Source organism: Eretmochelys imbricata, chromosome 1 (genome assembly GCF_965152235.1).
Source record: "Eretmochelys imbricata isolate rEreImb1 chromosome 1, rEreImb1.hap1, whole genome shotgun sequence".
NCBI lineage: Eukaryota > Metazoa > Chordata > Testudines > Cheloniidae > Eretmochelys > Eretmochelys imbricata.
The window spans coordinates 349,238,691-349,261,231 of record NC_135572.1 but is presented as its reverse complement, the minus strand read 5'-3'; the positions used below and the strand labels follow the sequence as shown (position 1 = coordinate 349,261,231).

At 45.2% G+C, this 22,541-nt stretch overlaps 1 protein-coding gene across 3 annotated transcripts in view; it reads right to left on the bottom strand.

Annotated features, from left to right (window-relative positions):
• The window catches only part of SFMBT2 (Scm like with four mbt domains 2), a 194,804-nt gene extending 174,548 nt beyond the window's left edge, over positions 1-20,256 (bottom strand). For 2 of the 3 annotated variants that reach the window (XM_077836910.1, XM_077836926.1), the window contains exon 1: positions 19,699-19,790. The gene's annotated coding sequence lies outside the window, so the exon portion shown is untranslated. Of the gene's footprint in view, positions 1-19,698; positions 19,791-20,193 lie in introns of those variants that run through there. The other variant, XM_077836919.1, reaches the window with a different exon arrangement.
• Between the last annotated feature and the right edge of the window lie 2,285 nt (positions 20,257-22,541).

Genomic DNA, 22,541 nt, shown 5'->3' with positions numbered 1-22,541 from the left:
CTGGGGTCAAGGGACCCATGTTCCCTTTGCAGTCTCAAAGGGCATGTCCGCACTGCACACTAAGCCCAGGCTCTGACTCAGCTTTGAGCCCAAGCCCCACTTCTGTGCACACACAAATCAGTCTGACTCAGGTCAGCAAGCACCCAAGGCCCTGGTCCTAGGACTTCCTAGCGGGGTAGGTCAGAGCCTGAGTCCCGCTGCGGATGCAGTTCAAGCCACAGACCTCAGTCAGAAGGTCTGCGTAGTGCAATATGGACGCGTTAGCATAGCTGAGACACCCAGGTCCAGCAATTGTAAATGCTGGTTTACAATGCAGTAAAGATGCTCGAGCACCAAGTCCACAAGCCCAGGTCCCACACACCTGGGCTTTATGAATCCGATGAAGTGAGCTGTAGCTCATGAAAGCTGATGCTCAAATAAATTAGTTAGTCTCTAAGGTGCCACAAGTCCTCCTTTTCTTTTTGAGAATACAGACTAACACGGCTGCTACTCTGAAACCTGTGGACATACCCTAAGTCTGGGCATGGTCCTTCTCTTAACTCTTCAGATTACCCGAGTGCAGTGAACAAGTCTATCAGGGAAATCCCATCAAATGGGTTACATTCTCCCCACCTTTGGCAAGTCATCCCACTGAGTGTTTATGGGATGACGTGCATGAATAAGGCAAGTAGCTTGCAGCTCAGAGTGAAATCTGACAATCTAGGTCGAGGCAGCTTCTCAATAACCCCTCACTTTTAAAGGATCAGCATGGTACAGTACTTACCCCTCTCTAAACCTCTGCACTATGCAAATGGAGCATCATTCAGAAGCACTACTGAACACATTAAAAACCAGCCTCCCACCTTCAAGAGAAGGAGCCTGGCTCTCTTTTTAGACAAAGTACCAGTTGGAAACCTCTTAAGGATCATTTCTTCAACATTTCCATCCTTTTAAAAATTAAAGGCTCTAAGCAGAGCCCTTCAACAACTGTTCTCGTTTATGTCCCGTGATTGTTTCCTTGTGACACTGAACACTCTGCAAGATTTGATTAAGGGCAAATAACTACTTGGAAAGTGCTGTGGTGGCTCAAAAATATTCCCAGAAGAGATCCATATTAATCCGGAGAACTAGAAGTGCTCCCCAAATTATAGGGCTGATCCTGCCCACGTTGACGGAAATGGCATTGAGCATACAATGTATAAATAAATCTATATGGGGTTTGATGACACCCAGAGCCTTGATTTCAATGGGAACAGATCTATCCCACTAGAAACTTACACTATGCTTAACACCATAATACAGTACTGAATACAATATAAATATAGAGAGTAGATCAGTGATACTAAGACTGAGGCTTGCGAGCTGCAAGTGGCTCTTTAATGTGTCACTCTTTGCAGCACATGGTATTAAAACCCAGTGTGATTTAATTATTAACCAATCAGGAGGCTTTTACTATGTTATTAACCAATTGTAGTTAATAAAATAATAATACTTGGTCAGTCATTCTGCTGTGAGAATAATGTATATATAGTAATGAAACAATGACTTCCCACGACTGTGGTTCTTTTGGGTAAGGCTGATCACCAATTTGGCTCCTGAATCACTGAGGTCTGAGTATCACTGGATAAGATAATATTTAGACAGATACAATTAGATACAGTAATATCTCTAATTAGTTCAACTAACTTGTTTACAAAGAGCAAGCTACACACTACTAGAAAAAGTTAGATAGCTTGGATAATCTAATTGGATCTGGTCTATGTATTTATGCTGTACTGTTCCACTCATGGTGAGCCTGACACAGCACCTAGAATGATAGGTCCTGCCCTCCCACCCCCCGAAGCCAGGGGCAAAGCCATACAGATTCAATTGCAAATTATGAACTTAATGCCAAAAAGCTGCCATTCACTGAGGGTAGGATCAGGTCTGGCATGTGCAGTATCTTATAGTTCCCCAGACTGAACTGGATGTTTGGGATTAGTGAGATTCAGGACTATTGCGATTGCTCCCTGGCCATTTCCAAGTATTTTCTAAGGCAGTGGTTCTCAGCCGGGGTCCAGGGCCTGCGAGCAGGTTTTACGGGGTCCTCCAAGTATGACCGATGTTACACTCCCAGGGCAGAAAGCCAAAGCCCCGCCACGCAGGGCTGAAGCCTGAGCAACTTAGCTTCGCAAGGCCCCCCTGTGGCATAGGGTCCTGGGCAACTGCCCTGCTTGCTACCCCCGGCTTTTATATGCAGAAGAACAGTTGTGGCACAGCTGGGCCGTGGAGTTTGTATAGCATGTTGGGGGGGGGCTCAGAAAGAAAAAGCGGGAGGGATAGCTCAGTGGTTTGAGCATTGGCCTGCTAAACCCAGGGTTGTGAGTTCAATCCTTGAGGGGGCTATTTAGGGATCTGGGGCAAAAATTGGAGATTGGTCCTGCTTTGAGCAGGGGGTTGGACTAGAGGACCTCCTGAGGTCCCTTCCAACCCTGATATTCTGTGATTCTAAGGTTGAGACCCACCCTGTTCTAAAGGACCAATCCTGCATTTCTTACTAATCACAAAGGCCTGGATCCACAAGATACCAGACTTTGACACCTAGGTCCCATTTTTAGGCACCACAAAACTGCCATCTGGCTGCCCACTCTCCTTGTAGGTGCCAAAAGTCACTCACCTTTGAAGTTTTTGCAGTAAACATCCTCACAGTGCCTTTGTTTCTGCCTCTCAGCATGCACTCTGCTGCTTCCCTCTATCTGCCCGGATGCCTATGGCCCACCTAAGCCCCAAAGTGATCCATAAACCGGAGGGAAGACCAGCGTCTGCAAGCCTAGGTCACCCGTGGGGCCCAATCCTGCAGGTGTGCCTAATGCCACACAAAACAGCTGGGAGGGAGAATTCCCTTACAACTTTTAGCCTAGCGGTTCGGATATTCGCTCTGGCTGTGGGAGACCCTGGTCCAAGTCCCCCTGATGAAAAAGGATTTGAACACCCATGTGCCATCTCTCAGGCGAGTGCCCTAATCACTGGGCGATGGGGCATTCCAATGTTGGCCTTCCTCAATCTCTCCCACTGAATTTATTCCACTTTAAGTAATTGAATATTTAAATAATTATTGAGCCAGAGAGAGAGTGAGAAGGGCTCTCCAGCCCCGTATGCGAGTTAGGCAGAGGAGTGCCTATCTTCCCTGTTTTCTGGATTGCTAGCAGAGCTGGGTGCCTCTCTGCAACTCAGAATTCAGCATCGGTCTCGGAGAGGGGAGGGGCTCAGCACCCCCCCTCTTATTGGCATCTCCCATTGGCTTGCTTAGGTGGCTCCCTGCCTAACGTGTTGGCTTAGTGAATCACATTCCAAGGTGCCTATCTCTCCCCGTTCATTGTAGAGGCACCTATACGCCCTAACTCAGACTTTGAGGATCACAGTGCTGTTCCAGTAATCTATGAGGCACCTAAGTCCCTTCTGTGGACCTGGGCCAAACTGACTTTTGGGGGTCTTCCTGGCGTGCAAGGAGAGCTTGATTGTGCCCTCCGTGCCCACTGATGGCGCCAAAGGATCACTGCCTTTCAGAATGCAAGACTGGGCCCTAAAATGACAAAGGATGATTCTCTTATTATTAACTGACAGCAGGGTGGATTTGTATAGTGTGTACCTTCTAAAAATGAAACCTACATCTATCTCTGAGTTGTGAAGAATATGTATTAAGGTTATAACAACCAACAAGACTGCACTTTTATGTAGAAAACTATGATTTAAATCACTAGTCAGGAAGACTCGATTTAATCATAGTTTTCTACATATTCTTCACAACTCAGAGATAGATGTAGGTTTCATTTTTAGAAGTTACACACTATACATTTTTAAAGTGATTTATTTTGAAAACTTTTCAGATGAGTTTTACAGCTATATCAGAAAATGAATGATTGGTTATTTCATTTACCAAAGGTAATTGAAGCAGATATTTATGAAGTCATTGGGAGGTGAACTATCTCCAATTCAACAGGTTAATCATTAATATTTGGAGGATTTTCTTGCCATGCTGTATTAGGAGAAGAAGTGCCTTGCATAATGACAGGTTTCAGAGTAACAGCCGTGTTAGTCTGTATTCGCAAAAAGAAAAGGAGTACTTGTGGCACCTTAGAGACTAACCAATTTATTTGAGCATAAGCTTTCGTGAGCTACAGCTTACTTCCGAAGTGAGCTGTAGCTCACGAAAGCTTATGCTCAAATAAATTGGTTAGTCTCTAAGGTGCCACAAGTACTCCTTTTCTTTTTAGGAGGAGGAGAACATTTAAATTGTTTTATTTAACTAAAACAACAATGTTATGTATTCTGGATTTTTTTTCTTCAATAGCAAACATGTAATAATATTTTAACAAAACAAGCATGTACATTTTTTAATTTAATTCAACATTCAAGTTTTTTTTAAAATCAGGCTTGTTTTTGTTAAAATTGTTTTTAACTAAAATAGTTAAATGAATTTTTTTTAAAAACAAAACAAAAATCAAATCGACTATGTCAGCCAGGTCAACATGAGAAACTTAAAGTATTGGCTTCTGCAGCTAACTCTGTTGTCTCCACCTTCATTTTCCTGTTTGTTCATAATCTGGAAAAGAAAAACAAGCTTTCCTGCTTTTTCGGGTCCCAAACGACTTCTCAATTTGGAATGAATTAGTCCAAAGGCAGAAAATATTCTTTCTACACCGGCAGAAGAAGCTACGGCTGTTAAAAGTGAGATTATCACTTCACCAGTCTCTGAATCCAAGTGCTTAAGTGATTTCCACCAGTTCACTGGTGTGACTTTCTTTAAAACATCATCAGCAAACATATATTTCTTGAATGGTTCTTATTCCCAAACTGGCTCTTTTATGGCCTGCTGCCATTATAGGTTTTCCCTTCTAGTGAGAGAATGGTCTGGTAGCTCTCAAATCAATGAACGCTACACTCAGAAAGACCTCAAGACTTCTGGAATATGCTGCTCAAACAGTTTCACTTTTGTTTCTACTGCCTGTCCCTCCCTTCTCACATTTATCTCCAGACATCTTCTTCTTGTCCAGATCTATTCCGTCCCAAACAACCTTCTATTCATTAAAAGAAAAGGAGTACTTGTGGCACAAGTACTCCTTTTCTTTTTGCGAAAACAGACTAACACGGCTGCTACTCTGAAACCTTCTATTCTTTGAACTTTTTGAAGCTCCGCACTTTTAGAGAGGGGTAAGGGATTGACTCTGTGTACACAAAATTTGCAGAGGGACAATAGGGTTGAGATCTGTTATTTCTCACCTCTATATATTTATTTATTTAAAAACATTTTTGCTGTTAACAAGCATGTTATCTCTGGAGACACAAATCCACAGTCTGAGAACTGCAAAACTAAGCATCTCTGATGGTATCTTCTAGACTGAGCACTGAGTCCCTTTGGGTAGATAGAAAGATTAGCCTAAATAATCTATACAGACGCCCCTGGAATCCCATAAAATTGGGTCCCTAATCCATGAATTATTGGAACTCATTTACAAAACTTTTCTTAAACATTACATGAATATATTGTCTAATGCTATAGAATTACAATTTATAATCCCTATTCCATGATGAGATATCTTTGAGCTATAATGTATCATAATTAAAACTATCTTTAGATGGGTTTTTTTCCTCAAAAAGCATTTTATCAAAATAATCCGATTTAAATAAAAAAATCAATGATTTAAAAAAATAATCTGATTTTTATCCACCCTGACTGACAGTTAAACAGACTGATTCTCCACTGCCTTCCTCCTGAATTAACGAGACAGGGTTGGTCATATCTTTTATTGGACCAATATCTCTTGGTGAGAGGCACAAGCTTTCGAGCCACACAGAGCTCTTCTTCAGGTTTGGGAAAGATACTCCCAGCATCGTGGCAAAATGCAAGGTGGAACAGTTTGTTTAGCATAACTAGTTACAATATATTGTAAGAGACCATTCAAGACAGAGTGGCCTGTTAACACTTCTGCAGTCAGAGGACAAAAAGAGAGGGCTAGTGGGTTATGGATTGTTGTAATAAACTATAAATCCAGTGAGTCTGTGAAGTCCATGAGTTTTAGTGTCTAGCAGAGTTATGAATTTACACTCCCAGCCTTGTCTTTTGAACGTGTCGTGCAGGTTTTGCTCTCTGCAGACCAGGACACACCCACTCGAAGCAGCACCAAACTCTGCCAGAACAACAGATGCAAAATCTGCAGACACAGCTACAGTGCTACAATGATCAAAACCCTCCCAAAACACACCTGTCAAGGTCCATGGATACTACACATGCTTATCACAATATGTGGTGTACTTTGTCCAGTGCAATAAATGCCCCACTAACAACTATGTGGGTGAAACCAGACAATCATTATGCTCTTGAATGAACGCACACAGAAAAATGATAAGACAAAAACACCGCATCACCTTTGGGCAAATGCTTTTCACAAAGCGATCACTCTGTATCTGACCTCTCAGTCCTCGTCCTCAAAGGAAACCTGCACAGGTACAAAGCTTGGGAGCTTACATTCATAACTTTGCTATATACTAAGGCTTTGTCTACACTATCACTTTTGTTGGCAAAACTTTTGTCGGTCAGGGGTGTGAAAAAACCACCCCCGACGGACATAAGTTTCACCGACAAAAGTACTGCTGTGGACAGCACTATGTCAGCAGACGATGCTCTCCCACCCACATAGCTACCGCCGCTCATTGGGGGTGGTTTCATTATGCCGGCGGGAGGGCCCTCTCATCAGCATAGAGCAGCTCCACAGGAGAGCTTACAGTTCTGCCACTGAAGGATCCATTGAACAGACAGAGCCGAAGACTCATGGGCTGCAGGGTCACTGGATTTATGGCTTAGTAAGACCATCTATAACCGATAACCCCCCTTTTTGTCCTATGACTGCTGAGGTGTTAACAGGCCACTCTATCTTTGATGGGCCCATACACTGTGTGCTAACAACATACGCGAAATAATCAGTTCCGCTATTGCATTTTGCAATGAAGCTGGGACTACCGTTCCCAGACCTCAAGAAGAGTTCTATAGAATCACAGAACGGGAAGGGACCTCGAGAGGTCATCTAGTCCAGTCCCCTGCACTCAAGGCAGGACTAAGTATTAGCTTGAGAAGCACTGGTCTAGATATCTGATGTGGGGGACCAGCAATTTTTATTACCAATGTGCGCGCAGACCGGCAGCCGATGGCTCGTGGACCGGCACTGGTCCGCAGACCACCACTTTGAGTAGCACTGATCTAGACCATCCCTGTCAGGTGTTTGTCCAACCTGCTCTTAAAAATCCTCAATGATGGAGATTCCACAACCTCCCTATGCAATTTATTCCACTGCTTAACCACCCTGACATTTAGGAAGTTTTTCCTAATGTCCAACCTAAACCACCCTTGCTGCACTTTAAGCCCCTTGCTTCTTGCCCTGCCCTCAGAGGTTAAGAACTATTTTTCTCCTTCCTCCTTGTAAGAACCTTTTATGTACTTGAAAACTGTTATCATATCCCCTCTCAGTCTTCTCTTCTCCAGACCAAACAAACCCAATTTTTTCAGTCTTCCCTCATAGGTCAGGTTTTCGAGACCTTTAATTGTTTTTGTTGCTCTTCTTTGGACTTTCTCTAATTTGTCCACATCTTTCCTGAAATGTGGTGCCCAGAACTGGACACAATTGAGGCCTTATCAGTGCAGAGTAGAGCGGAAGAATTACTTTTTGTGTCTTGCTTACAATACTCCTACTAATACATCCAGAATGATGTTTGTTTTTTGTTTTTTTGCAACAGTGTTACACTGACTCATATTCAGCTTGTGATCCACTATGACCCCTAGATCCCTTTCCACAGTTCTCCTTCCTAGGCAGTCATTTCCCATTTTGTATGTTTGCAACTGATTGTTCCTTCCTAAGTGTACTTTGCATTTGTCCTGTGACATAGTATCTGACTTTCTCTCTACCCAGGGGGTGCTCGATCCACCCTCACTCCACCCCTTCTTCCAAACCCCACCCCCACCTCTTCCTACCCCGCCCATTTCCCCAAGGCCCCGCCCCACCTCTTCCCATCCCTCCCCCACCTCTTCCCACCCCCTTCCCACTTCTCCCCTCCCCTGCCCTCCCAGAGCCTCCTGCGTGCTGCAGAACAGCTGTGCAGAGGCACTGGGAGGGAGGAGAGAGCTTGGCTGCTGGTGGGTACTAAGCACCCACTAATTTTCTTCCAGCGGGTGCTCCAGAGCTGGATCACCCATGGAGGCGGTGCCTATGCTGTGTGGCTTGAAAGCATGTCTCTCTCACCAACAGAAGTCGGTCCAATAAAAGCTATTACCTCCCTGTAGTGGTCCCTCGCTCTTTAGTGCAGAGGCAGGCCACCCTGCCTCACTGTATTGGGCGGTAACCCTCGGCTTTGGGTCACACTGGCAGGGCCGAGCCATAAGTAGTCTATAGTTCTGTGCCCGTCTAACAGGCAAACCAACCATAATCGTCTGGTGCTCTCGTCCCTACCCTCGGGCGTGGCAGAGCGCTGAGTAGTCTTTAGCTCCCAGCCCCTCAGCTGGGGCTGGCAGCACTAAACAGGCTGGAGTTCTAGCCCTTTGAGCAGGGCCAAGCAGGGAGCAGGCTTTAGCCTCAGCCTGCCAGCTAAGGCAGCCGGCAAACACACACAGTCTAGGAGTTCAGGTAGGGGGGAGCATCCACACCGTCTCTGGGGGGAGCACCACCACAACCAAGGGGCTCCAGCCGGGGTGAGCACCAACCAAGTCTAGCATCCAAAGACGGACGAAAGATTCACACAGGCCTCTTCACCTAGGGTGGAGAGTTTGCCGCCCCACGGGTAGTGTGGCAGGAGGTAGAGGGACACGGGCTAGCCCGACTCCACCACATCCCAGCCCAGGGTCCTAACAGTGGCAGAGTGGTCCACCAGTGGGTCAGTGGGGAGCCAGCCGCAGCATACTGACCTAGAGTCAGTCAGCAAGGTAGCCGGACAGTAAGCGCACAGTAGATGGCAGTCCTGGCAACACCTCTTCAGGCCTAGTCTCCTCTGGGGGCAGGGTGCTGCAGGGCGCAGGTTCAGCTCCGGGTTGCCGCAGCAGACTGGAGACATCCGTCTCCTTCCCTGGCTCCTGCTCTACTGAGCTACTGAGCCCTCCCTTTATATGTCCTGTCCCACCGGTCTGTAGACACAGGCTCTGAGACTTGCTGCCGTGGGATCCCGCTTGCTGCGCAGACGACCCTACGCCCTGGTGTGAATCTAGCCCTAAGGGTTTTGCTGAACAGGGATGAGATTACGTTGTGCTTAAAGTTAAATATGGACTGTAGTGTTGGTCTTCTTCAGGGGACTGATTCAGCAAATCAGGACCCCAAAGACCTTGCAATTTAAACAAAACAGAAAGCAAGCAGATACAGGAAAAAATACAGCACATGCTTTGTGAAGGAAAGGAGCACAAAAGTTATAGCCACAGGATCATGTGGCTGCTTCAAATCCACCCCACTGTTTTAAATAGAGCTGAAAATTATCTATGTAAAAGTGTTGTTAATTTAACACATACACACAACTGTTTATCAGCCCAAACCATCTTATTTGGCACCAGCCACATTGACTGAAGTCAACCATGTCCTGTGAACGGGGCTGATTAGTTAAATGCGAGGAGTCACCAAAGGGAACACAAAACACTGTTTTAGTGACTCTAATACAGGGACCAGTCCAGAACTGCTTAATCAGCCAAGGCACCAATTGCTCAGGATAACTAATTCTGGCTTTTATGTTGCTGAATTTCTTGGTAATCAGAGAGGCTTTCCAAAAAAGAGAAGCAAGTTAGAATCGAGGAAACATCTGCCATTAGATTGTAATACTTTTTAGGAAGATCACATTCTAGATCTTGGCAGTGCCCAATGTATTTTACTCTTTCCACCTGATCAGCATTTAGGCTCTGATCCCACAACACAGACACTTCTCATAACTTTACATCCATGAATAGTCCCATTGTCTGCAAGGAATTACACATGAGTATAAGTGTGCATAGGATCAAGACCTTGTCCTGTGTCAATCACAATTATTTGCTGCCATGCCTTAAAACATTATGAAGGCAAGTAAAAAAGCACTTCTTCTATTCTTTAATGACAAGCAAGTATAGCCTGTGGTGTATTTGCTGGCTCAGTTTATTCAGAATCAATTTTTACCGTACATTTTAGTTCAGAGCGTCCTAAAATTCCACCCCTTTTCTCCCAAGGAAAACAAATTGGATTCCATTTCATTCGGCAAATGGCCTCTAAAGATGAAGTGGTGAACATCCAAACTACTCTAGATCATGCAATATTAATGTGTCATCAAACCCAACATACTCACATATTGCGGATTCAACGCTAACATCTGCCTGACCTATATTCAGGAAGCAGCATTCCCAAATGCCTTACCCTTGATTTAAGAATTAAATTGTTAACTCATCAAAACTCTTTCCTAGATGAAAAAATTAAATAGTTCGTTTGTCTACACTTTTTTTTTGTATGGGATATTTTAATGTTCCTGGGGAAATTATTGCTAGTCTTCTTCCACTGAAATGAACTGAAGCTGGATTCACAGACTAGAAGGGTCATGATTATCTTGTCTAACCTCCTGCATTACACAGGCCACAGAATTTTAACCAGTGACTTTCACTGGAGGGAATTATTCTTCCCTACTGAGTAAATATACATTATCCAGACCAATAACCTGTGATTGAACTAGATCCTGTACTTTTACTCAAGTGAGTAGTCCTTGCCTATGCCACTGATACTAATGGGACTAATCATGTGACCAAGGATTACTTGTCTGACTAAGGACTGCAAAGTTCGAGCACTTGGCTCATTTCTTAGTGGCTTCACATTCAGTCTAAGCTGTCATTTTAATGCCTTTTTTTTTTTTTTGCTACTGGTTAATTTTGTAAGTTTCATTTTTTTAAATAAAAATATGGGATAAGTATACATACACTCTTCAAAATTGTCCTTAAAGGGATATTTTGTTTACATCCCAAATTTGGGTTTTGTAAAAACCCAATATTAGTAGAAATATTTCTGTGATTTTTTAGAGGTCAGTGAAACAGTCTTTTTTTTTTGCATTTCTGTATTCCCCTGCAGGATAGGCCAGTGCTAGCCCATTTGGGGTCCTAAACAGGAATATTTTGTCATCCCCGCCACCCCCTCTCCCCCCCACACACACCCCAATAATAATAAAGCAACAACAAGTAAATAGGGAGCCCCCTTGAGCCGCAATTGCTTAGTCTGTTTATGCCTAGCGCCAGCTCTGGGGTCTGCCCCCCAAACACCTGTACCGTTGAGCCAGTAATACATGAGACCATAAAATGAAGTTGACTAGAAACCTTCTGTAGAGAGAAGTGAAACTGACTAGCCATTTGCATTGCCCAAGTTTGGGTAAAGTGCAAAGAGTAAACATGCAGTCTTAAGTGCAGAAACCTGAGGGAGATTTTTAAATTATTTAAATAATAATGTACAGAATGTTACCCTAAGAAATGCGACAATATGTCATAGCAATGGACAATTACACTACAGCAATGTAATTACCACAAGATTTGCAAATCGTATTACTATTGTAAGCTGCAGCATTTAGGCTCTTGCTGCATCAGAGTAGGTTTGTTTGTTTTAAAGGGTAACATGAGTAATGAACATTTTATTTTTTTAAAACAGCCTCTCTGCCACATGCATCACCATCTCTTCCCTTCATGTAGAACACGGCTGGTAAGATCACCTTCCATGCCTGTCATTTTTGACACTCCTCACTCTTTGAATCTGTCCCTGGCTTCTCCTCCTCCACTACATCAAGTTTCAACTTCTTATCCTCCTCTTCAAACCCTGTGCTTGTCATGTCTCACGTCCTCCCCAATGCTCTGCCCCACCAGCAATGCCAGCCTCAATATCTCATTCATCCGCTTCTCTCCCTAAAATATCTTCAAACACCAGCCTGCATACCCCTCCTCAGCTGGTCTATGAAGCCCTCTTTTAATTCGCTTCCTGATTAAGACTCACTTCTGCTGCGACACCTACATGAAATTAATCAACTAAGAGAATCATTGAAAAAATACTGTCTCTAATGTATCATGCCATTGACTCATCCCCACTGACTAACCACATAATCCTACTTATTTTACCTATCTTCCATCCTCATCCCCTTCCTGCTGCAGTTTCCTTCTCATTACATTGTGTCTAATGTTAGTTTGTAAGCTCTTTGGGGCAAAGGTCGTGATTGCTTTCGGAGGCACCCGACAGTTTTGGGCTTGCTAACTGATTGAAATAGTACTAAGGAGAGTTTTGGCTACCTAAATACTTGTGTGGCCCGTGAGCATTGTATCCGAGTGCCAAAAGGCATTCACTTTTCTAGCAGCAAGGCAGGGATCGTGATGTTTAAAAGGTTACTTTGAGTACCAACAGTGTGCTTAGCACTATACAAGCCTTGGAATGAAAACTGCCCAGGGTCTGAAGAGCTTACAGTCTCACGGAAGGAGGAAAGAAGATGGGATGCTCAGAATAAGGAATAGCTTAGCTTTAGATTGATGTTATCCTTTCAGTGGTATTGGACCTAGTGCTTACTACTGGTGCAGCATCGGTAGAAGGAGATTACTGCGTCATCCTTAATGCCTCCTCTTGGTATCAAGCTTTAAAGAAGAAAAATATTATATGATGCCTTTGGAAATAGATATGTCAACCAAAGAATCCTCCTAGTTTGCATTTTCCCTTAGAGGAAGTGACTGAATGTTAAAGATACAGCTCAATCCCACACGCTCTTGAACTCTTGAAATCTCTATGTCCTTTCAGTAGCTAGCAACATTGATCGGCTAAGATGCAGAACTCTTCTGGGACTCAATTACATCTGATTAGATAACAATGGGTTGTCATTACTTCCCCCCCCCCCCTCGACCCCATCTCTGCAGGCTTTTTATTTTCATACAAAATACACAGCTGTCACCATTTTCTATCCTTTTGCAGGTGCTAACACGATATACAGCCAACAAAGACTTGTAAAGTGACATGAAATAATATTGTCCTATGATTATATTATTTATAGTACAACAGTCATACATACTATTGGTACTATTTTAAGCAAGGGAACTTTAAAGCTTTAATAAATGATATTGTAATAAAAAGCTGTTAGTCCAACAGATCAATAGTTGCTTACAACCATGGCCTGCCTGTACAACTATGTATAATGCCTTCTACAGATGTTCTTGCATCCATCTGTAACATATACTAGTAATGTGTGCAACATGCTTATAACATCTATCAGGTATAAATGTATGAAAGTATGATCAGTGGTTTAATTTACTCTAATATCAAATGTACCCTCTACAAAACGGCAAATGAATATTGTCTTGTTTACAACAAATTCATCTCTAGATATCATTTGTTCAAATCTATTTAAATGCATTTTCTAATTTCATTTTCTAAGTGTTCACACTGAGAATCCACCTTATCATAAAAGTTATTAGACCTACTCTCTAATTAGCATGAAAGTTATTAGCTTTGTTATAACATTCACTCCACCTCCTTCAGTTCGGGGTACATGATGAATAAAAAAGGTCTCTTCAGTCATGTCAAGTCTCACTCACTGGGTGTGAGATTCACTCATAAGCATGCAATCTCACTCTCACACATATTCCTAAACTTATCTCATGCATTTTGAGTAACTAGCTAAAGATTTAAAAGACTTTTACGCAGGTGCTGAAAGAGACAAACCGTGTTTGTAGATTTGGTCACAAAACAGGTTGTACAGAAGTTGGAAGCGCAAAGGGGATATCAGCCCTTTTGCAAAACAGAAGTTCTTTTGCACAGCCAGAGCATTCTACGCTAGCATAGCCAACTATGCATGTGAGACGCTCCCTTGGAATGATGAAATGTTAACGATGGCAGCATTTGTGAACACTGATATTAGGGAAAACCTGACTTTGTTGGCAGATACCAGCACATGTTCAATCTCTCTCCGCCTGAGACAGAGAAGCTGCAAGAGGAATTTGTTGATTACCAGTTGATGCAGAAAATCATGTACAATATGTCTGGGATGAGGCAGCATTACAGACTGAGACAGATAACACTACTGTGCAATACGGGATGGACTCTGTTTGGGCATATCTTAACAATGTCAAAAGCCCTAGTGGTCTTCTTACGTTCCCATTCCAGGGTTGCCAGGCTTGGCTTAGTTTTACTCCACTCAAATGCAGGAGATGAGGGCATGTTGAGTTTTGTTCAAAAGAATAAGACACCATTCAGACCACACCTCGGACTAGACAGGACACTGCCCTCTATTATCTAATTGAAGCTGGAAATCCTGAGCCATGTTTCAAGTTTGAGCCACCAAAGGAAGTTATAAAAACAGCAAAAGGGGCCACTTGGCAATATAACAAGGCAGGTGGCTAAAATGTGAAACCAAATTACATATTAAAAGAAATGTGGGATCTGAATCCTTTATCTATGGTTTGTTAGTTTCAAATTAATTAAATGTAATTACTTTATTTATTTTTACATTCACTAATGTACTGTTTTAATTATTTAATTTTAATTAATATATTTTGTGTTTATTTATTTTGGAATCTGTTTATTTTTGTTTGTTGTAAATATAATTTGAGCAATATACAAACCAAATATTTGTACTGTATTTTTCAAATGGATGATCATTGTGACAAGATGATATGCAAACCAAACATATTGTTATATTGATAAAACAGTTTTCTTTTTTGTTAGGTTTATATAAAAAGTTTACTTTTGAAATATTTCTCTTGTCCTGTCCACTGACTGTGTGCTTCAACCAGAGGTTATTATCTCTGGTCCTCAGGGATCTCCAACCATCCAGGTTTTTGTTCTAACTAGAAAATAATCATTTTTATTAAAATCCACTTATTTGCATTGCATATAGAATTCTCACATGCCCTAGACTTTAGTATGAATTAGAATATTTAAGAGTTTCATATGCAATATTAAGCAGTGTACATTTTAAAACAAACTATTAAATGCTGGTTGGATTAAAAACCTGGACTATTGGATCTCACCAAGGAACAAAGATGAGAATCTCGGTCTCAAGCAATGACCTAAAACACCACCTGGAAAGTCTCACTCTTTGGCCTTGAATCTCACTCTTTGAAGCTGTAAATCTCACTCTTAGGGACAGCCAACCCTTGGCATCGCTGATCTTATAATTAATTACATTCCTGTTCCTCTGAGCACCAACCCAATTCATTCACCTATAGAACGCAAACCACAGTGAAGCAATCAAACAACAGCAACAAAGACATCCCCTGAACCGAAAAAGGGAAGCCGTCTCTAGCCCTATTACATTCAAGCTCTCTTTGCCTAATGCAGAGGTAACAATTGCCAAGATAGGATAAAAATGCTACTTGATTCTGTTTGCTCACTATGTCTTAGCTTCTGCTCAATAAAGATGGGTCAGTTAATAACCATCACGTTATACCACAGCTACTTGAAAACAGTCACCCTATAATCCATTTCTCTTTCCTCTTTGCTGCTGAAGGGGAGTTGGCATCAGTGCTCTGCCTCCTTTTGGTGAGAAGAGATCAGCTTTATATTAACAAAAAGAACAGGAGGACTTGTGACACCTGAGAGACTAACAAATTTATTTGAGCATAAGCTTTTGTGAGCTACAGCTCACTTCATCGGATGCACGAAAGCTTATGCTCAAATAAATTTGTTAGTCTCTCAGGTGCCACAAGTCCTCCTTTTCCTTTTGCGAATACAGACTAACACGGCTGCTACTCTGAAACCTTTATATTAACGTTTGCGAGAGCCACCCGGGTCATTACACTGCCATTGCCTGGGCTCTGTATTTCAGTTTGTGCCCCTTTGCAGTAAACCTCCCAAGAAACCACCTGCAGCCTGACAACCTCCACACAGACATTTGTGGTGGTGTACTCCAAGACACTGACTTGGGTGGGAGAGGAACAGAAGGGCAATAGGGTGTGATGGACACAGACCAAATAAACTTCACATCTGAGGCTAGAAAACTGAAAGGCTATGTACAGAACACACACAAACCCACCATAGGGGTCAGCGTAAGTGTGTGTGTGTGTGTGTGTTCGTGTAGACAGGATCAAAGATCATATCACACCACAGCCAAACCCTCTATTCTGCCATCCTTACGCAGGCTAAACTCCCAAACAAGTTTTACCTTTGCAAGGGGTACCTGTGTCTCTATATCTATCCACTCAGCAAGATACTTGTCAGGAAGTAACTCATGAGGCTGTCAAACAACATTTTGACTAGATCAGGGGTTCTCAAACTGGGAGTCAGGAGGTTATTACATGGGGGTGGGGGGTCGCGAACTGTCAGCCTCCACCCCAAACCCTGCTTTGCCTCCAGCATTTATAATGGTGTTAAATAGATTTTTAAAAGTGTTTTTAATGTAGAAGGGGGGGGTCACACTCAGAGGCTTGCTGTGTGAAAGGGGTCACTAGTACAAAAGTCTGAGAACCCCTGGACTGGATGAAGAAAAGGATACACTGACAAGGTGTTTGACAGTTACCATCTGCTGCACCTGCATGAATTTTTCCCCGCCCCTACTTGGGGACCCTTTCGGACCTAAAGCTGCGAGCAGGCAAAATGCAACAGAGAGAGAATCGGCATCAGAGCCTTCATTCTAACCCAAGGGAATGAGAGGAGAGCTCAGATGAAGGGCAAGGGCATTGCAGGAGAAATTAAAATCTTCTCAAAGAAAAGTCTTACACTTTTTCTTCCAGTCCAATTACCACTGAAGGCAATTCCCTCCCTCCCTCTCCCTCTCCCCAGCATCCCAGTTCAGAGCTTATCCGTGCCAGGAAGAATGTCTGAGGCTCTTACAGTCCCAAGAAATACTTCCGAGATCTCCCCCCCTTCTCTCTTGGGAACCCATTAGCTGAGGGAACTGAAGGAGCAGCCAGGCAAAGCTCGTCCTCCATCCAACGCATAAAGCAACATGCAATGCTTTGGGGGAAAGCGGTCCCTTTAAACGAAGAACCTCTTGATGTGTTTCTTTATTGCCTCAGCAGAAAGAGATGGATTTTGCACAGAGGACTGCGCGTGCATGGCAGATCGGTCGGTGGAGGCAGGATCTGGAGCTAGCAATGCCGCCAGGCTCTGAGTCCTTTCCTCGTCTTGCACAAAACACACGCGCAGGGGGGCTGCGATCACTGAATCTCCTTACACGCTACACTTGCGCCCAGGGCACAAAATCGAGACACAACGCTCGAAATCCCCGCGACTGCGATCTTCCCTAGATCGGGGACTTAGAGTTAATTCTCAAACGTGTCATGAGCCACGTGAGTGCAAGGGAGGTGGTCCCCGCTGAATTCGCAGTTTGCAAGGAAAGAGCCATTTTAGGCCGGTGTTAGACTCTTTCATGGGATTCTCTGAAGCCCCCCATTGTCCTGCGATCCTCGGCAGTCCTCCCTGCTTGCTCTTAGCGCGTCTACCAGGAGACACCGTCGAGGGGAGAAGTCGCTTTTCCGCGGAGCGGCCAGCGCTCGCCGCTCACGGGCGCTTCCCGAGCGCCACACGGAGGCGAAGCGGATCGGGAAGGACAGATCTCCAAAGCCGCCGCATCGGGGCTGGGCTGGGGGCTTGTCCCGGCCTCCGATCCCTTTCCACGCCGCGCAAACCGGAGGGGATTCGTTCACGCGGCGCCTCCAGCGTGCCCCCTTGGTCCAGCAGCGGTTTCATCTGACAACAGCCCGCGACGCCAAGCCACTGGAGTTGGCCCCCGTCCCCACCTCCGGGAGCCGAAGCGCCCGGCAGCAAAAGTTGTGCGGCCTGGGGGGGTGGGGTGGGGGGGAGCAGTGGTTTGCAAAAGGCGACCTCTGTTGGCGTCGCAACACAGAAGACACCGTCTCCCATTAATCACGGGGGCTCTCCTGCTAGCAAGCATCGCGGTTTGTGAAGCGCCTCCCCCCCCCCCCTTTTCCCCTCGCTTAAAAAGATGATCCCCTCTCACTAGTGTCCAAGAGGCCAGGGGGAGGGGGTCACCTGGGTTCTGCTTTCCTTCCCCCCCCCCCAGTGGCCTCAACACGCCGCAGAGGGGTGGCCCGGGGAGGGGGGCAAAAGTTGAACATCGGAACAACAGCAACCCAGAAACGTTGCCTGAACTGAAACAAGGAAGTTTCTCTGGTGTTTCAACCAGCCTGCCTCCTCCTCTCCCCCTGCCCTCGTGGAAATGCACTTCAAATTCGGAACCAGGAAAGAGTACGCACAACTCCTTCCTCCAAACCACTGCTCTGCCCCCCTCCGAAGTCTCCGCTTTGCATGCTCTGCAGACGACAGGTTCGCGCTTTGATCCTTGCTTTTTAAAGGCTCCCTGGCAAAGAGAATTTTTATTGCAACGTGCCTCGGGTCCTCTGATGATAAAAGGATTAAACGGCCTGTTTTGCAGCACACATCTGCACGCAGCTAGTGGTATAGAGCTTTTGCACCCTCTATTTTTATTTTTTAAACAAAAACAACCGGGGAGGGGGGAACCCCACATCCCCGGTTCACTGCACCAGCCAAGGCTTGGCAGCGGAGATGCCAGGAGCTCCGAAAGAAGGTCTCCTCCTTGGGCTCGCCTCGTTTCAATGTAAAATAAATTATTGCTGTGTCTCTCCGCATTTATCTTTCATAGCCTGTCTGCCGGTTTGGGCATTTAAAGCAGCCTCGTTTGGTGCCAGAGTCCAGGTCCCCTTTTGATGGTTTCTCCCGAGCGCTCGCTCTCTCTCTCTCTCTCTCACACACACACTTTGGTTGCTCTGCCTTGTGTGATGTACTTTACCCACCAATAAGTCTGCCAGTCGAAAACCCTGGGGCATGATCCCCACTCTTCCATTCCCCAGGTAGTTCGCCGCCGCACCTCCCTGGGCAACAAAGCAGAGTTGAAGCCAACACGTAGCGCCCCAAGTTACACTCCCTCCCCCAGTCTCAAAATGTTTATTTTCAGTTTTTAAAGGCACCTTAACCCGCCATGTTGAAACTGACAAGCTTTATAAATATTCATTTACCGCAGTTCTCTCGCTCTATAGAAAAAAATGTGTACAGATCAGGGCTGGGAAATTGGGCATCTCATCCTCTTTCAAGATTTTTAAAACACACACATTTTATATGCTCTGCCGATTTAAACACACACACACACAATAACTCTCTCAAGAAATACAGCAGTCTAGTAAATTCGAAAGGAGGTCACATGAGCTTATGTCAGGAAAGCACCAAATGACAGGATATTACTTTAAAAAGAGAGAGAGGGTATGCATGCATCTAAAATGTGGCACGCTCCAAAAGAAAAAAAAATCCACCCGCAACCTCCCCCCCCCACACACACACAAAAAAAAACCCCGACATGCGATGAATGGCACATGCATTGCAAACCCTGCCCACGACAACTCTCAAATGCACTGCAAAAGAAAGGCAATCACACTATTAAAAAAAAAAAAAGCAAAAAAAAAAAAAAAGCCACCCAGAGTGCAGGTATCTAGAATCCAGGCTCTAGATCTGAGTCTGCCAGAGACACGCACAGCCAACCACTTTGCAACAACTTGCTCCCTGGCATTTTTAAGAAAAACTCGCCAGATTGCGGTTTTTTTTCTTCCCCACCCTCTGTCCAAGCTTTATTTTTTCCCCTCCCCTCCGCCTTTTAATAAACCTTGAAAGAAAAGAAAAAAAGCTCCCCTGTCCACCCCAGCGGCGAAAACACGGTCGCCCCGGGCAGATCAAGGCTTCGGCCACTTAAGGAAACACGCCTGGCGCGCTGTCTTACCTGGGTGAAGTTTTTTTCCCTCCAGTGTCTAAAATGGCAAAGACCCTTCAGCTCAGTTCAGAAGAGGCGATCAGTCTCTCTCTCACTTACTACAGACTCATTCCAATATGGCATCCTCGCACTGCGCATGCCTGCCACTCTTTTTAGATTATATTTTTGCAGCCAACTCCTTCAATGACCTTTTCCAGCCGTTGCAAGATTTTCTTTGCCAATTATAGTTGGTTGCAATCCCCCCTCCACCCCCCAATGATTGCAAATCGTGGTGTGCAAGAAGTTTAATTAGCAGGAGAGGGGGCTAGGCTCAGAGAAACTCTACAGGAGGGGCAATTGACAAGTGAAGAAATTAACTAGCTTCTGCTGCATCCTTCCCCCCCGAGGTGTCCCGTTTAGTTTAGATTATTACACACTCGTCTGCCACTGAAGTGGGCTGTGCCGCACAGGGTGGGTTTTATGCCGGGCACTGTCAAGACAGCAAATTAAGTAGATCTGTATTACCCTCCCGCTTCTTTCCGCTCCGCGCCCCTTTATTTTAGGATTGCTGGCTCCATTATTCCTTGCAATGAAACTTGCACCGAGATAGAGGATAGATGCGTGCCCAGCTGCATGGATAAAAGGGAATTTAATCAGATCGCCGCGCGTCCACGTGTCTCCCTGGCTTTGCCATGATCCTATGTATTATCCGTTGCAAAAACAGCACGCTATGCGTCCGGAGAGCTGCGTTAGAGAGGGCGACGGGCACGGGCCAGCCCCCTCTCCGCGCGCACGCAACTTTCAGTCCTTTGCCTTGGGGCACATTTTGTTGCAACCAGGAGTGACCCCGGTGGACTTTCCCCGTGGCCGGTCTACAGCTGCGTCCATCACAGCGAGCGGGAATTAAACCTTGCGTTAAAAGGGGAGCGGGGCTCCCAGGGCAGGATTTAGGGAGAGGGTTTTGGGGTGGGGGGGCTACTAGCAAATTCTGCTTCCCCCCAAAGTGGGGGTGGAATGACAAGCCGCGCACAGTGTCTGAACGGCACGGGCGCCTCTCGGCTCGGGTCGTTTGATTCGGATTCTTCTGGGTGTACCAGGAGGTGGGTAGGGAAAGAGTCGGCAATGCTTCTGGAGCGACAGCGGTGGGGCCGCTTTGGGGGGTGGCCGGATCATCCGGACTCTTCCAAGGAAGCCAAGCTGCGTGGTCGCTTGTCCCCCTGGCTGGGCTTTCCCAGCCCTGCACCATGCGGTCTAGTCTGGAGGAGGGCGGTGGGCAGTGGCGGGCGCAGTGTGAACCTGCGATTTAACTTGAGTGGGCTCCTGGAGGGGGTCACAACATGAACCGAAGCGGTGGTTTGCTTCGTGTGGGGAGAGGCGTGGTGGTCAAAGGAAAAGCGAGACCCCCCCTCACCCTATCCCATCAGCCAGGAGAGAGCTGGTCCCCTGGCTGCGGTCAGCCCCTCACTCCGGTGACCACGTTCCCGAGGAGGGGATTAGCAAGCCTGCCGGCTGCAGGGACATCGTTTAGCAGGCACCCAGCTCCCCGGCGAGAGTAGTCAGAGGGAGAGATAGATGGTTGTCCTTGGACATTCAACAAGTCACCAGCAGAAGCCTCCTGCTTCCCCCCCCCCCCCGCCCCAGAGAATCCGGCGCTGCACACGCCGAGGAAAAGGCAAAGGTTACGTCTGAGCCTTCCGCATCCGCACAAGAATTTAATACACAGATCCCAGGGGTGGGGGAAGCCGATACCTCGCTCAGCAAACTGTTTTCACTCCCAAATTACAACGGCTCTGTCAACAAAACAACGCCAGCTGCTTCCGGGCTGTAACGATCGGGTTTTTGACAGAAAGGATCCTATTTGTAAATGACTTAAACTCACTCGTGAACACACCCTGGGCTGGGTCCCCCTCCCTTCTAAATCTGGTGTTTTTCTGCTTCACGGACGCAACTCGTTAGCCCTGGACTTCACGCCCAACTTTCGGCTCTCTCCCACTTCAACTGCAGTTGGCTGCATTTGTCTTGAAAAGCAGAAGAATTTAGCCATCGTCTGGCTACAGCACATTTCACCTCTTCTTGATGAGAATGCCTAGCTGCTGACGACTCCTAAAGCTTTGTCACCAGCGTCTCAGGGAGTCATTAATACAGTGTGAGGTGTTTATGGAGAACAGAGCTTGCCCACCCAGATACTTCGTTACACGTTTGTATTATTCATAATGTTAAAAAAAAGTTTGCAGAGGATAATGAAGATTGTGACTTTCCCTGGGGTAGATTGTAGCCGGACTGATCTACACCGGATGATTTAGTGATATAAGGTGTTTATATTGCTATTCCATCACTCTGCTTATGCATCTCTTTATCATTAGTACATTAATATCATTAAATGTAGCTCCCTGTCCTGAGACAGGACACAGTATACCTCGACTATCCCTAGCAGGTGTTTGTCTAAACTATTTATAAAAACCTCCAAGTGACCGGGATTCCATAAGTGCTCCTAGTAACCTATTCCAAAGCTTAACTCTCCCTGGCCTTAGAAAGTTTTTCCTAATATCTAACCTAGATCTCCCTTGCTGCAGATTAAGCCCATCACATCTTGGCTTACCTTCAGTGAATATTGATCAACAATCATCAAATATGTTGAGTATGGTAACAGGTTCCCCACCCCCCACCCCCCCATCAGCCTTCTTTTCTCAAGAAAGAGGGGAGAATTTGTGAAAACAAGGAGTAGATGCCAGGAGTGAATAAAGTGGCTGAAATTTTTCAAATTTTTAACAGAACATTAAAATGATAAAGAAATAAGGACAGTATGAATTATTTTTTCATGATTTCCTCACCCCTGTTTTTCAAGAAGCTATAAAACTGGTCAAGATGGTCAG